This window comes from Heterocephalus glaber, unplaced genomic scaffold, assembly GCF_053883595.1.
Source record: "Heterocephalus glaber isolate CG9 unplaced genomic scaffold, H.glaber_assembly_v1.0 deba00001773, whole genome shotgun sequence".
Classification (NCBI taxonomy): Eukaryota; Metazoa; Chordata; class Mammalia; order Rodentia; family Bathyergidae; genus Heterocephalus; species Heterocephalus glaber.
The window spans coordinates 5,944,500-5,961,288 of NW_028258463.1; the positions used below are offsets into that span (position 1 = coordinate 5,944,500).

Sequence of the window (16,789 nt, forward strand, 5' to 3'; positions counted from 1 at the left end):
CCAATCGGGGCGCGGGTCACGGCGCAGGCGCGCTGGGGAGGGAGGGCTATGCTAATGTTGTTGATATCCTGGGGCCACCTGAGTTAAAGGGGGGAAATCCGGGGGCTGCCGCAGCTGCCACCGGTCTGAGCCCAGCCGGGGGCGCCTATAGTCGCCGCAGTCCCGGGGAGAGGCGCCTGCCCCCCTCTCAGGGAGGGGGCGCTGCGGGCTCGGGTAGCACGGACATCCCCTACCCATGAGGCCCTGATGGAAAACACAAAGGATCTGGTGAGACCCGAGCGCGGCAGCCGCTTTGTGTGCCAGGCGTTGGGGGGGAATTCCTGCAGCTCCCTAACCCCGCTCCTGGGCCTGCTTCTCCATCCCACGCCCCCTCCACCTCCGGAACCCCCTCCCCCTATCGGCCGTTTAACGATTCAGGGGTTCCCCTCCCCCCACTCCTCAGCCCCGAACTCGTTAGGGTCTCTCACAACCCCCCTTCCACTCTGTGAGGGGAGGGGAAAAAAACGGAGCAGAAAGTTTTTCTCGGTGTCCCCCCACCCCAGCTCTGGCTAAGGAGAAAGGCTGGATCCCAGACTTTTTTTTAGCCGCCCAGGGTGGGAAAGTGGAGTCACTTCCTTGGGGGTGGGGATAGGGAGTGGGTAGAATTGGGGTGCTTTGCAGGGCAAGCTGCCCGTCGGTCGAGGGGCCAGCGCCGCGAGGTATTTTGCACGTGGAGGTGGAAATATTGAAAGGGGGCGGGGTGGGCACGTGTGGGAGGGAGGGTGGGAGTGGTGTTTGGGAAGCAGCCTCCTCGGCGCTGCTTGCAAAGGGCTTCCACGACCACTGCCTTCTTTGTTGTAAAATAAAAATCCTAACGTTTCAGAGTCGGAAGAAACATTAGAGGTCACCCACCCCACGCAGCCGTCCCCTCTGCAGCCTCTGACAAGTGGTAGGTAGTTTGGCCTTCTTAAAACCCCTCGGAACCCTGATCGCTCCCCACTGCTCAGGAAAGCCCCTTCGGTTTTTCAGTAGTTTGGGTGGTTGCTTGCTTTCCCTTATTAGACCCGCAGTCTCATTCACGTCCTGGTTAGTTGCTCCTTTTTTACTTCTCAAATTTTTCTCTCACATCCTCCTCACCCACCCACTGCTCATTGGCCTATATTTTGTGTGCCAGGAAAGAGCAGCAGGAAAGGGGCGGGGGGGGGGGGTTGAAAGATCGTGAAGGCCTGCCAAAACCTTTGCTGGGTCAGTTTTAGATGTGCCGGAGACCTGTCTAAAGATGCTTGGGACATCCTACTGGAAACTAGGGAATTGCAAACTGAGGTTTTCGTGGCTGTCTTCTATTAGTGCACCTCTTTGCAATTAGAAATTTCAGCAGCATCCCTGTAGTTCTATCACCAAAGCATGTTTGCTTGTTGCCTAAATCAGTGTCCCTAAGGATGCTTAAAATTGCCTCCTGGGGCTGTACTGAAGCTGTTAGAAGCCTCACCTGGTAGAGGGACAGTCAAAACTCCTACTCCCCATCATTTCAACTTGTGTTCCTCCAAGATTCCTCTTCCCTTCAAGGGCCTTTTTTCATTAAAGCTTTTATTTTTTTAACACTTTTTTTGAGAGTTGAAATTTACGCAACACTTTAATATCTGCTTAGGGTTTGCAATATTTTTAGTGCTTCCTTTTGGGGGGGTGGTACCGGGGATCCAACTCTGGACCTTGCACTTGCAAGGCAGACGCTGGAACCACTAAGCTACATCCCTGGCCCAATGCTTCCTGTTTTAATATGCACCAGTATTTATTGCTTGGTAATTCAGTTTCAAGTTCGAACTGTTACTCAATGTTTTTCCAACGTGCTCCTTCATTTAGTGAGCTGTGCTGCCTGCGATAGTTTCCTTGGCACAAGAATCTTGGGGGCACAGATTCTCCTCTTCCTAATATGGTGAAGTGGGAGTACAGACATAATGTAGAAGTAACGCAGCTGGTCCGAAAGCCAGTGAATAAATTGTACCTTAAACTCTCAACCTCCTGTTTAGAATGTTGGACCACAGACCTTTTTTTCTCCTCCCTCCTATGACTTAGAGACTGTTGCTTTGCTCATGTGTGCTTAGGCTGTTATTTTTCATTTGTTTACCTCAACACCAGAGAGTGTTTACAAAGAATAACTGTCTTTTTCTGTACCACCTCCTTTGAATAACAAGTAGCGTCTATTTATGTAGAACCCCATATTCCAGGCTTGTGGATACCTTGCAAATTATGGCAAAATCTGTCTTGAATAAGTATCTGTTCATAGTGTCCTATATTGGAGTCTGTTTTTATTTATGTAAATTTTGACGTGTAATATTTTCCCCAAATCTAGTCACTAGAATTGAACATGGAATTGAATACTAGATTGTGAAAAAATTAAGTTATATAATTGTGTATTTAAAGGTTTAATTATATTTGAGTTCCAAGTTTTCCTGCTTGCTTTAAGCATGAATTGTCATGATATAAGTTGACTGACTTTGGAAAGATCCAAATTATAAACATACTAGACAGGAACAACTGGTTTTATTATTAAAGAAGACACTTCTTTATTTTTTATGGCCGGTAACGAGTTGACCTTATTACCTAATTCTTCCTTGATGTTTGGATGCTGCCTCTAGTCTCTTCATTATTTTGGAAATTAAAATGAAACAATATTTTAAATTGTTTCAAAACATATTAGTCAAGCAGAGGTAAGATCATAGTTTCTTAGTGAAAACAACATATTAAAGCCATAAACATTAAACTATTGAAAGCCAGGAGTGCTCAGCGATCTGAGTGGCCACATTCAACAGTTGGAAGAGTCACTCTTCTTTGGGCTCATACTTCTCACTTCATCTTGAAATGTTTGTTAGATAAGATTTTTAACCTTTCACACTTGTTCAGAGTAAGACCATATATGTCGTAAGCCTCACTATTTCAAAGCTGAGGGAGAGAAAAATCAAACGTAGAGTACAAGAGAAAGGACTTCAGGATATTCTTAACTGTCCAGGACAGTATTGGATTTTATATAAAAATTAGATTGTTTTTAAAGGATTTTTTTCCCCTATGAACTTAGAATTTCTGTCCTTGGTGTGCTGGGATCTTCAAGAAAAGATGAAAAGGCAGTAATTGCATGTGAACAGAGCCTGCCTGTGGGGTAGACGGAAGCGACACAATAACAATGGCATTGGCGGACAAGGTTGGATGGGCAATTCTGCCACTGACTACACCGTAGCATTTCGAGACAGGATCCCGTCCCTTGGTTTTCTCATCATAATTGAAGGGTTGATCTCAAATTAATCAGTGTTGTCCAATATAACATCTGCAATGGTAGAAATATCCTGTATTTGTGCTATCCACTGTGGTAGCCCCTAGCCACACATGGCTGTTGAACACTTAAAATATAGTGGACTAGAAAAGTAAAATTTTTTATTGTCTTTTTGTTTTGTATTTTTTTGGTACCAGGGAATGAACTTGGGACCTTGCACTTGCAAGGCAGGCGGTGGAACTGCTGAGCTAAATCCCCAGCCCTTATTGTTGTGTTTTAATCAGTGTCAATTTAAATGTCACATGTCTGTCTAATGGACATGCAAGTATAGAACAGTGTTTTCCAAACTTAGCTTATCCCTGGGCCCACCTTTCAGGGCTCCTGTTAAAAGAGTGCACCCCTCTCCTGGATTTGGTCATTCACTAGTAAAAGTCTGGGAGTCTCTTTAATGTGTGCCCCAGAAAATAACACGTTGGTTAGGGTAGCCCTACTTGAGGAAGTTTCTAAGCTCCCTTCTAGATCTCTCATTAGTGTCTATAAGTTAAAATTTAGTGTAGTAGAAGTGAGCATTGGAAAAGTTGGCAAACTAGTTAGGCTCTGGCTCTGCCACTTCCTGACCTATGATCTTAGACAAGTTGCCTAATCTCTCAGCTTCATTTTCCTTACCCGAAATACAGGGTGAGAACCAGCCCTGCCTCCTCCTGAGGTATCTATCGGTAAACCTGCACTCAGATGGAAGCTGTTGAATAAATGATAATTACAATGTTAAGACATCTTTCCAGAATCCCTTTTTCTCATTTTTCACTGTAATATCTAATAACTACTCCTAATAAAACTGGTCTTATGTAGTACTATTTGTTCAGTTATTTGACCACAGTTTGCAGTCAAGTTGCAGGGTGAGCCTATTAAGTCTTAATACTTTTTGTGTTTCTATTGCTTAGCATGATGATTTGTATATATTGCTTAATAAATATTGGTTAAATCTTCCCTTACTTTTAGACTTCAGAGCTTTCATTTGCTAGTTGCAGATTATTTTGTGTACCAGAGAAATACCCATCCCTCGTGTGTATGATTGCAATTGAATTGTAAACATATATGTACTATAAGTGATCGTGGAACAAATTCTACAACCAGAATCATGGAAAGAATTAATTTCATGAGTCAGGCACTACTCTTCGTGTTTAACTCAGTTTTAATCAATATTCTAGTTATTATTATTCAATGAATATGTATTGTTAGAGCATCCAGCTCCAAATATAAATGTGTGTGTGTGTGTGTGTGTGTGTGTTTGTGTGTTTGTGTTTGCTGGCAATACTGAAGATAGAACTCAGAGGCTCGCTCATGGTAGACAAGCACTCTAAAACTAAACTATATCCCCAGTGTGTTCATCTTTTTAAAAATACTTGGAGGATACTAGGGATGTAGTTCACTGGTAGCACATTTGTCTAGTGCCTGTGAGGTCCTGAGTTCAAATCCCAGTAGTGAAAAAAGAATCCCAAGAGCATGTCATCATTTTATATCAATGTATTTAGAGAATGTAGCAAGTCAGAATGACACAATAGTGTATTCAACTTACATTCTGTATATTAATGTTAATAAGTGATCTTATTTGATTTTTCAAACCATAATTGTATGACACCCCCAATTTGTGTATGATTTCTATAATTTGGGTCTGAAAACTGACTCAGGCTAAGGGCTTACCTCAGTAGTAGAGCATGTGCTTAGCATGCACGAGGACCTGGGTTCAATCTCCAGCAGCAAAAAAAAAAAAAACGAGTAAAAGGTCATTATTATCAACTTTTTTTGTTTAATCTGGCTCCCGTAATAGTGATCTTAAAGACTCTAGGCCACTGTGTGTTTCATAATTTTGACATGATCATCTTATTTTTAATTAGCTTTTCAGGTTCATATTAAAGGAGTCCTAACTTTCTTCTGAAGAACTGAAAGTCCATTCATGTGAACTATTTTATTTTATCATACATCCTTCCTGTGTGGTAAGTGGTGTTTTCTTTATTTAGAAGAAAAGGATACTGAGACTCAGGTAATTGTTGCATCCAGAGTCATAACAGGGGTGGAAGCAGAAGTTAGTCCCCAATATGTTGACATTTGGATTTATCACTAGCCCAGCTGTGCTTTTCATCCTGGAAGTGGAGTGAGAAGCCAGAGAGAGCTGAATAGCGTCCTACCTCCTTATTCCAGGTGTCAGAGAGAATCTGTTAATTCTTACTTTGCACTTTGATCACATGCACATAAGATTCAGATACATGGTTTGAGAAGACACATTAGTTTGCAGCGTCTTGCTCTGTCCTGCCTAGGACCCGACTCACTTGTCCAGCTTATCCACGCGTTGTGCCCGTTGTTCCTTACCAGCCCTCTGGGTTGGCAGATTGACTCTCAGGCATCGAGGTACTTGTGTTCAAACACCCTTACATAGCCTTAAGACTGCATCAGTCACCTCACTTCGTCGCAACAGAGAGGCCTTGTAGCATCACAGAAGGGTGAGTACAGTAGGATAAGAGTCTGTGAGAGATAGCTTTTTGTACAGTATATTAAAATTCTATCGGTGTTAATCCCTTACTGTTTATCATAGGTATGGGTAATAGAAAAAAACAGCTTCACGTATATTCTTTGATTTCAGGCATCCACAGGGAGATTTGGAACATCTCCCTTACAAAAAAGCAAGACACTATATGTATTCACAGAAAACTATGTGTAAGAATATTCATGGCAGTTAAAACTGAATGGAGTAAGAATTAGGTGGTACATTGAAGTGGTATATTCAGCAGTAAAAGGCCGTGAACTGTTTATACATGCTATGATACCGTGAATGAATCTCAAATACAGTATGCAAAGTGAAAGAAATCAAACACGAAAATTTTCATACATCTTTTTCCATGTGTATATGATCTTAAAGACAAGTTGAGCATCTCTAATCTGAAATTCCAAGATCTGAAATGCTCCACCATTTAAAACTCTTTGAGCACAAACCTGAGGCCCCCAAGTGGAAAATTCCACACCTGACGCCATGTGATGAGCCAGTAAAAATACAAGTGCACTAAAAATATTCTATAAAGTGACTTTCATGACTAAGGTAGAAGTGAAACCTAGATGTGTTTTGTGCTTAGACTTTGGGTCCCATCTCCAAGAAATGTCAAAATATATATATGTTAGATATATATGTGTAAATACTCCAAAATCTGAAACACAGTTCCACGCCTTACACAAGAGGCGTGCTCACCTGTATCCCATGATCCAGCAGTTGCAGTTTTGGGAATACATTCAGAAGAACTGAGGCGTAATCTTCTGGTGTAAAGCATCGGAGATGAGAGAAACGCACCCTAGACGCACAAAAACTGGTGGGTGAGGCACTGGGAGAAGGGGAAGGAGTGAGCAGGAAGTACGTGAAGGAACTTTTCAGTGTCGAGAAGTCCTGTCTCTTGATAAACACTAAAGAGTGTGCCTCAGTTTTAAGCAGCTTAACTGGTGTAAAAGGGAAATGGCAGCAGATTGCAGAGTTCCTGAGAAGAATGACAATGAAAATCTAGGGCCAAGGATTTAGCTCAGTGGTACTGCGCCTGCTTCATAAGCGCAAGGTCCTGAGTTCGATCCCCAGTACCAAAAAAGAAAGAAAATCTACATCACACTGTATGGAATACATTTAAAGCAGTAAGCAGAGGAAAACTCACAGCCCTAAACACCTGTATCAGTGAAAATAAATTCCTACACTTGATCTTAGCCAAAAGGCCAAGAAGCAATGAAAATAAATTCTTACCTCAGAAATGAAAATAAAGCCAAGGGCTGGGGATTTAGCTCAGTGGTTTTGCCGCCTGCTGCGAAAGCACAAGGACCAGAATTCGATCCCCAGTACCAAAAAAAAAAGCCAAAAATGAACACTGAAAAAGAAATAAAGGTAAAAGTAGAACTGGGCATAATGGCACACACCTGTAATCCCAACGCCTGGGAATCTGAGGCAGGAAGATTGCTGTGAGTTCGAGCCCAGCCTGGACAGTGAGACTCTGTCTCAAAAAAAAAAAAAAAAAATTTCAAAAACAAGAAAAAAAAAGGCCGGGGATTTAGCTCAGTGGTCCTGCCGCCTGCCTCACAAGCTCAAGTCCTGAGTTTGATCCCTGGTACCAAAAAAAAAATTGTAAAAGTAGAAATTAATAACAAAAACTATATACCTGATTGATGAATCAATCCTGGATCTTTGGGAGAAAATTCACAAGATAAACTACTAGTTAATTTAACCAAGCCGGGAAAAAAAAAACAATATAAGACCAAGGGGAATTCTGCTTGAAAGAGTAGATATTCCCACACTGCATAAATAGTAACATGAAAAAAAATTGTAGTTATTTTTGTAAAACAGGAATAATGATTTCTAAACCTGACAGAGCTCAAAGAAATGAAAATTACAGTTAAACAGAACTTAATGTCATTGCAAAACCCTAAATATTGTGCAATCTCATGCCATGTTAAGGAAATGCGCCTTAATAAAGTGAGGTTTATACTAAGGATGCAAGGGTGATTCCGTATTTGGAAATTTATATAATTTATCATATTAATAGATAAAGAAAGATTATAGGTCCTTAAAAAATGAGACAAAATTAAAACTGAGAAAACAGGAGTAGATGGTTATATTGACATCATTTTACTTTAGCGAGTGCCCTAACCCTAAGCCATCATCTGTCTCCGCCCCTGAGCTCCCTATCCAGCCCAAGCTAGCATCCTCTCAATAGAAACAACAGGCACAAAGTGGGATCCCTTTGAGCCCATACAGATAGAAAAGCAAAAACAATTACAGGCATAGTGGAAAAAGAAATAAAATTTGCTTTGTTGGTAACGTGATTATCTGAAAAGTTTAATCCCAAAACTATCTCAAAATGAGTGAGGCCAGGTGTGGTGCACTAATCCTAGTTCTGAGAGGCTGAGACAGGATCGCCATGAGTTCAAGGTCAGCCTGAGTTAGTGAACTAAGTTTCCAGAAACAGTAGTTGAGATAGGACATAAAATGATTTGTATGTACATTTTAAAAAGCCAGTTGATACAACAGAAGAGGAAATCACAGTTACAATAGGAACAACAACAACAAAGTAATTTTCATGGCTAAGGTTTCCCTTTTAACAAGAACTGCTTAAAAACCCGCCAGCATTCTGGGAGGCTGAGGCAGGGGGATCTAAAGTTCCAGCTCAGGCATATGAGTGAGATCTTGTCTCAGAATTTTAAAAGACTAGAGCTGTAGCTTGATGTGGAGGTTCTTGATTCAATCCCCAGTACAGGAAAAAAAAATGTAAAAACCTAGGAGAGGGCTGGGAATTTAGCTCAGTGGCGCCACATCTGCCTCGAAAGTGCAAGGTCCTGAGTTCTATCCCCAGTACCTGGGAAAAAAAAACCCTAAGAGAAGCGAATGTAAATATTCTTGAAAGACACAGGTAAAGGGAACAGATGGAAAGACAGCGGTTGTTCTTGATTGACATTTCAACATCAAATTGTCATTTCTTTATAAATTTAATGAAATCTCAGTTTTAAAAAATAGAGCTGATTTTTTTAATATAAAACTGAACTAATTGCTGGGCGTGGTGGCACAAGCCTGTAATTCCAGCACTTGGGAGGATGAGGCAGGAGGATTGCCATGAGATGCAGGCCAGCCTGGTCTACATAGTGAGTTCAAGGCCAGCCTGAACTACGTGAGACCCTGTCTCAAAAAACCAAAAATTTAATTTTAGAGTATGAGAGAAGAAATTAAATGACTCTTCTTATACCGGTATTACAGTGGCATTTAATTTATAGTTAATGGCATTAAAAATACAGTCTTGTAGTAACTAAAAAAAAAAAATTTTTTTTTTTGTCTTTTGAGACAGGGTCTAGCTATGTAGTTTAGGCTGGCCTCAAACTCACAGCAATCCTCCTGCCTTACCCTCCTGAGTGCTGGGATTACAGGCATGGGCCACCACACTCAGCTAAAATTTCTAATTTGTTATTTTTTTAAAACTAATGAAAATTTACTTGGAAAAATAAGCAGAAACATCAAAGCATTAAAAGATCTTTGAAGTGACTCTAAGCTTAGCAGATATCAAAATACACTCAAAAGCCTCTATAATTGTAAAAAGGAATTGACATGACTAAACAAAGCAGTAAAATACAGCCGTGCATCTCATAGCAAGGTGAGGCTTTTTCTTTAGATTTGCTTTGGTTCTTTGCTTGTGTAGAGCTAGGAATTGAACCCAGAGCTTCACACATGCTAGGCATCCACTCTACCACTGAGCTACACCCCAGTCGTGTGGCAGTGTTTTAATCAGGTGGACCACATATACAGCAGTGGTACCAGATTATAATGGTGCTGAAAAATTCATGCTGTCTGCTGACAGTTGTAGCCATCAGTGTGGCAGCACAACATATTGCATATCTACCACTTGACAATAAATGACTGTGATTGCCTTGTATGTTTACCTTTGAGCTGGGGATGTAGCTCAGTGGTAGAGGACTTGCACAGCATATGTGAGGCCCTGAGTTCAATCCCCAGTACAATATGTTTACTTTTATTCATTGTTTTAGTGTGCACCCTGGCAGCTTACTGTGAAGTAGTATGCTATGTTGCTGCTACTGCAGCAGCAGCCTCGAACATCTTGTGTTCACTGTGTCTCAATCATACTATATTCTTGTGTACTTGATTTAGTCTCATATTGTTTTGCTCATCATGGCCCCTACCATCCACTGCTAATAAGAGTGAATGACCTGGAAATTAAAGCTCATTAAAGACTACAAAGGTGGAAAATGAGTGATGGTTACTGCTCACCAGTCGAACATGTCCCATTCCACCATAGCCAGAGCTTGAAGAATGAAAACAAAGCTGTTAAAGGATCTGCTTCATTGACGGCAACAAGACTGAACTTTGAGAAGGGCCATTACCAGGTGTGGAGAAACTTGGAGTGACCTGGATTAAAGCCCAGCCCCAGAAGCATAGCCCCTCTTCACATACCACAGTCACAGCCAAAGCCGTGTTTGTGCTGTTGAAAGAAAACACTTGATCTGACCACACTGTTGAATTGACTGCCACTTCTGAGTGGTTTAAACAATTGAAGAATGATTATGCACTGCATAATATGAGAGAATAGTGAGTCTCTAAGTGCTGGTGTGAAGGCAGCTGAAGAACTTTTGGAAACTCTACATAAGCTGATGGTGGAGAAAATTTACTTCCAAAAGGGAATCTGGCAGAACGGTGGGCAATACCATATAGCCTGGGTGTGTGGTAAGCTGTGCCATCTGGGTTAGTATAAGTACACTGTACTATTTAACCTATGGCAAGACCATCTTAATGTGGTAGTTCTCAGGATGTGTCTGTCATTGAGACATGAGTGTGGTCTAAAGTTCATACTTAAACTGGTATTCCAAATCAGAGGTTAAAACAAACATTTTAATAAAGGATAGTGCAACAACAACTAGGTAGCCATTGGGGAGAAAAGTACTATTCAATCCACTCCCCTTTTTTTGGTACCGGGGATCAAAGTCGGAACTCGGGACCTTTTGCTTGTGAGGCAGGCGGCAGAACCACTGAGCTAAATCCCCAGCCCTATGTTCAGTCAATCCATTCTTAATGCCATTCATAGGAAAATATTCCAAGTGGGTCAGGATAATAAAACCAAACTCCCAAGTACCAGAAGAAAATGTGGGTGAAATTTTCTCTACCATGATTTAGGGGAAATTTTCCTGACTCGCAGTTGAAATACAATAGAAGAAAGTACTCGCAGCTTATGAATAAACTTTAGTGATAAAGTGTGCTTAGAGTATAAAAAGCCCTGGGTTAGCTCCCCACCACCAAAACAAAATAACTTTTGCTACATAAAAAATTTGAATTGCATCCCCAAAACTTAAATGAACAAAATCAAAAGTTACCACATACACATAAGGGGTAAATTTAGGATAAATTCCTAAATACAAAGATCAATGGTGGGAGGGGTGATATAAACTAAAAAACCCTAAAGAAAAGGGGTCAGGGATAATTACACACCAAAAAAATTTTTTAAGCTGAAAATAAAACTGCATTCCATTGCACACCCAGATCTTGGGCTTTTAATACCAGCTCCCAACTAAAAAAAGATAGAGTGCCTTGGGGAAATTAATTTCAGGGCTAAAACAGTATAAAATGAGCCTGAAATATATTAATATGCCCGAATGTCAGGTAGTACCCCAAAATGGATGAGAACCTGTGAAGAGGACAGGGGAACCAGTCTAGGGAAAAATGGGGCCATGTGAGATAACTTGAACCTCAAAATAATTGAAGGACAGTGATGAATTAAATCAGTGGGGAGGGGATTCTTCTCACAGAAAATGAATATAATATGGGTAGATAAAGGAGTGATGGGAGGTTTTCTTGCTGACAAGGAAAATGCTGGAGTTAGGAAAGTGTGTGGTACCCATGTCCTGTTCAACTTGGTGAGAGGTATTACATGCTAAATTAGGGTAGGGGGATATCAGTGGGAACATTAACAAGACTGAGTTACAAGGGGAAAAAATGGTAAGTATACAGTGGGCACTACTAGCCCTTGACAATGATTGAAACTAACATCACCCGTGAGGTGTAGGTGGGCACCCCGTGCCCCTGGATACAGGAAGCTGAGGACACTTAAGCATCACTTAGGCAGCTTTGTGGGATACATAACCTGAAAAGAGTCTTCCAAATTGCAGAAAACTAAAAATACCATATAGAATCATGGGCTGGAAAGATGAAATGCCCTGCAGGTGTGTTTGGGTCAGTGGCAATGTGGATGGTTGGTAAACTAGAAAAGAGTATATTAATGTTAAATTCCCCAAAAATAGTAACTACACTGTAGTTATAATAATGTTTTGGGGGGGACTTGTTTTGTCTTTTTGTACTGGGGGTCAAACTCAGGACCCAGTGCCAGGATGGTGCAGCAACACTGAGCTAAATACCCAGCCCTTTTGACAGTGTTTTGATTCTTAGGAAATCCATGCAGCTTACACTCAGATGGTTCAGAAAAACTGTAGATTTACAGAGAATAAAGTTAATGGGGCAAAATGTCAATAATTCATGAATCTGAATACACACTTTATTGTACTGCTCATCCAACATTCCTGAAAGCTTGGCATTGTTTCCAAATACAAAACTTAAAAAGAGTACACACACACAAAAAAAGACTGCACAAAAATTCAAGCATTGGAGAATACACATACTCTTGCTAGATTCTGGAGAAAAAAGCCCTGTCAATATTACTGGTGCAAATGGAGCTGGTCTTCGGAAGTGAATCTGGTAATATCTAGCAAAAATACATACCCACATTTCCTTTTATCCAGCAGTCCTCCCAATAATGCATCCTGGAGGGATATTTCTCACAGGTGTAAAAGTGCTAAGCATAAGTTTACTGCAACAGATTTATAATTGCAAGGCCTTGGAAACTAGATGTCCTCATGGCAATGGAGTGACTTCATTCTAAAAGGACAGAGGACTATAGTATGTGACATTTTGTATAAGAAAAGAGGGCCGAGGGCCAGGAATTTAGCTCAGTGGTTCTAGCACCTGCCTCGCAAGCTTAAGGTCCCAAGTTGGATCCCAGTACCAAAAAAAATTTTTTTAAAAAGGCCCAAGTGTGGTGACAACTTAGGACTCTGTCATAATAAAAAGGGCTAGGAATGAACTTCAGTGCTCCCTGGACTTCAATCCCCAGGACTAAAGAAAATGAAAAATGAGAAAGAAAGGAAAATAAAACATATATACATATTTCCAAGTGAACACACACCAACCAATAAAATTATTTGTCCAGCTACAGGGTAGATGGTAAGGCAGAGAAGGAAATTACTCCCGTTAGACCTATATATTTTTGGGAGCATGATAATCTTGCAGATAGTCCAAAGAATGAAATTAATGCAGTAAGAATGGTGGAGGTGACTTAAAAACTGAAACCAAAACCCAGCTGATTTTAAATACCAATAATGTGACATTAGAGGAGGCAGAAATAACCCAGATAGTGCCTGAACTCTGACACACAATCTGGGCGATCCAGAACAGATTGCTCTTAACAGTATGCGTAATGTGTAAACAGATTGTATCCAGGCTTGGTGGCACATAGCACTGTGGGAGGCTGAGGCAAGGAGATTACCAGTTTGAGCTCAGCCTGAGGAACCATTGAGAAACCCTGTCTCAAAATTTTTTATTTGGGAGTGCAGGAGGGTGTGTGCTAAGGACATAGCTCAGTGCAAAAGCCGCAAGTTCAATCCCCAGTACAGGAAAAAATATTTTAAGAATTGAGCAAATGAATATGTTGATTTTTGTTGAGGGACAGCATACTTCCTTTGGAAAAAGGTGAATATGGGGTGTGGAGAGTCAATAAAATCAGTGGAAGGGCAGGGGATTTAGCTCAGTGGCACCACACATTCCTCTCAAGTACAAGGTCCTGAGTTCGATCCCCAGTACCCAAAATAAATCAATGGAAATGGATTGGACATACAAGTGAGAATCCATGGTTTTCTAAAATGTATGTGTATACATTCTTCTGTCCACTGAGGGGTCCACAAAGAGACTCCAGTGGCAATGAACAGACAGCTCTGATGCTTTCATTTCTAATATTCCCCGATAAAAGAATCCTAGGCTGGGCCGGAGATTTAGCTCAGTGGTTCCATCGAAAGCACAAGGTCCTGAGTTCGAAACCTGATAGCCAAAAAAAAAAACCTAGGCTATTGGGGAAATTATTTGATTCCAGGGCCAAGACAGATGATTTTAGAATAAATCTGGAATGTCTTTTTATGCCAGAAAGTAATGGAACTGCTAAAAATAAATTGAGGGGGTGCACACCCGTAATCCAGCACTGGGGAGGTTGCGACAGAAGGGTTCCTGTGAGTTTGAGGCCAGCCTGTACTGCAGGGCAAGACCCTGCTCAAAAACACTAAAATAGTAATTTTTAAAAGGGAGATGTCTTTACACCTGAGCTGGCTTACAAGGGCTTCCACTCCCCCATCCTGGGACAGTTTGGGCCCCCCATGAGCAAATAGCCACAGTGGGCAGGCAAAAAGGAGAAAAGGCTCGCAGGAGAATGCTGAGGTTAGAAAAAGACGCAGTTAAAGATTGTGCAAGAATCGTCCTGGATCCTGAATCTGGAGTGAACTTTTGATGGTTAGAATATTTGCGTGTTTTTTTAAGTTTTTCCTCATAGCGCATTAACAGAAAGAAAGTACTGTATGTGCCGTGGAGAAAGCGGACCGAACCTTACCAAGCCATGGGCAACAGATGGACAGATGGCCCTTGCGCCTCTGAGTCTGCTAACATCAGTTACAGAAAGGATGTGCAGCCTCGATCCAGTGAGGAAACTGCAGATAAATTCACTACAAAAAAATTTTCATTTTTGAAAGAAGTAGAAATCTGTGGAAGAGGATTTTCTTAGGGCAAGGAGGGAGGAGCATGGCTTTCATTACTGAAGCGTGGGCTACATAGAGTCACTTTGAGGAATGCCTCGTGGGAAAGGCCACCTGAACCCTACCATCCAGCTAACAGCGGCAGCCCGTCACTCACAGAAGGCGTCCTCAGTGACACAGCTGCCAGTGGATACCTGTGGTTTCTCCCAGAGACAAGCCCAGCCCATCATGAGAAGCCAGGAGAGGTGCTCAGCAAGAGACTCATCTGCTGAGAGATGGTCACCACCGAGGGAGCTTGTGGCAGCTTACATGATGACACCGTGTGACTACTAACGTGGGGTCTTGGAACATTCAGTAAAAATGAAGGAAATTTGAATAATGTGCAAACTTTAGCTAACAGCAATGTTTATTGCTCCATTGTAGCAAATGCACTGTTCGTGATACAGTAGATGAAACAAGTTTAAGTCCCCTTTTTTCTGTTGTTAAGGGAAGGGACTGCATTCTTGTTTTGTTTTGTTTTTGGTACCGGTGATCAGTGATCAAACTGGGGTCCTTGCGCTTCCAAGGCAGGAGGCGGAACCACTGAGCTAAATCCCTGGCCCTTGCATTCTTTTTTTTTTTCTTCCTTCCATTCTTAAAAGATGTCAAACATTAAGGAAGACAAAGTTGCCAGGTGTGGTGGTACATCCCTATAATCCCCTGTAAATCCAACTGAGGCAGGACTGAAAGTTCAAGCCCAGCCTGAGCAATTTAGCGAGATCCTGGCTCAGGACTCATGATGCAGCTCAGTGCAGAGGCCCTGGATTCAATCCCAAGGACCATAAAAGAAATACAAAGGTGGGGAGAGAAAGGCAGGCGCAACATTTCCTTCCAGATTAAAACTGAGAGACATGATAAATATGTGATCCTGGACTGGAGAAAAATTCATAAAAGATAATAGTCATTTGACAGAAGTAGAGTGTGAGTAGTAGGTTACATGAAAGTGTTAGGTTTATGTTAAATTTCTTTGTGATAGCTGAGCTGTGATTATGCAAGAGGATGTCATTGGGAAAGGCACACTGAAGTATGAAGCAATATTTCCCAGCTGGGGTAGTTCTGTCTCCAGAGGACATTTGGCACTGCCTGGAGATACATTTGGTTGTCACTTCTTGAAGATGGGGGAGTATTACCTCTTGTTTTTTGAGACAAAGTCTCACTGTAGCCCAGGCTGGCCTTGAACCCGCTATGTAGTCCAAGTGACTGTGATCCTCCTGCCTCGGCCTTCTGTGTGCTGGGATAACAGGCATGTGCCACCACACCTCGGGGAGTATTATCTTGGAATCCAACCACGAGTCCTCTGCATCAAAACATTTCAGTATTGCCAAGTTTGAAAATCTCTGTGCTGGGCTTTTAATGCTAAATTAGAGGCAAAAGAACTGGAAGCATGTAGCTATTCTATTTGCCATTTTTATCTCCAAATGTTATATTCAAATTGATCAAAAGCCTTGCTTTTTTTTTTTTTTTTGGTACCGGGCATCAAACTCGGGTCCTTGGCTTGCACAGCAGGCAGAGAAACCACTTGAGCTAAATCCCCAGCCTTGCCTTGCTGTTTTTTAATCTCATTGGAAAACAAGGAATCCTCATTTCACACTTAACATTCTGTTGTCTTATATTTGTGTGGTGTAAGTGTCTTGTGCTCACACACAACAGATAGTGTGTGTTATAAAGCAGAATGTGTGTTCCTGCTCCTCAGCCAATGTTTACTGTTTCCTCTGGGACAGCTCTTCCAGGAGCTAACAATTGCCACTTATTTTGGTGTGGCCAGTACTGGAAGTGTCTTTTACCGTGTCTTCAAATGCTCCAGCAAAACATCCAACACGAGCATGCTCATGTCTCCAGAGCCGACATCCAGGCATCCTCCTGCAGGATCCTTTCCTTTGGAGCCCTGCTCTCCAGGTGTAATCCTGGGTCAGCCCTTTCTCACTGACTTAGAAATTCCCTTTACCCCATCCTTTGTGGGATCATTTCATTCCCAATCAACCATCTTCCCCTTTCTGGTTACAACAAACATGAGGACTCAGTTTTTTGAGTCTTGGCATGTCTGAAAATATTCTGCCATTACAGTTGGCTGATCATTTAACCAGGTATTTTTTGAAACAAGCTTAGTGAACCCAAGCACGGTGGTGCACGCCTGTAATCTCAGCT

At 41.7% G+C, this 16,789-nt stretch overlaps 1 protein-coding gene across 14 annotated transcripts in view; it reads left to right on the forward strand.

The window, feature by feature from the left end:
* Nucleotides 1–16,789, forward strand: part of Mbtd1 (mbt domain containing 1) — a 65,980-nt gene that overhangs the window by 208 nt on the left and 48,983 nt on the right. For 3 of the 14 annotated variants that reach the window (XM_021240115.2, XM_021240118.2, XM_021240125.2), the window contains one exon: nt 863–928. The gene's annotated coding sequence lies outside the window, so the exon portion shown is untranslated. Of the gene's footprint in view, nt 1–8; nt 268–862; nt 929–5,139; nt 5,239–16,789 lie in introns of those variants that run through there. The other 11 variants (XM_021240119.2, XM_021240117.2, XM_004859760.4 and 8 more) reach the window with 8 other exon arrangements.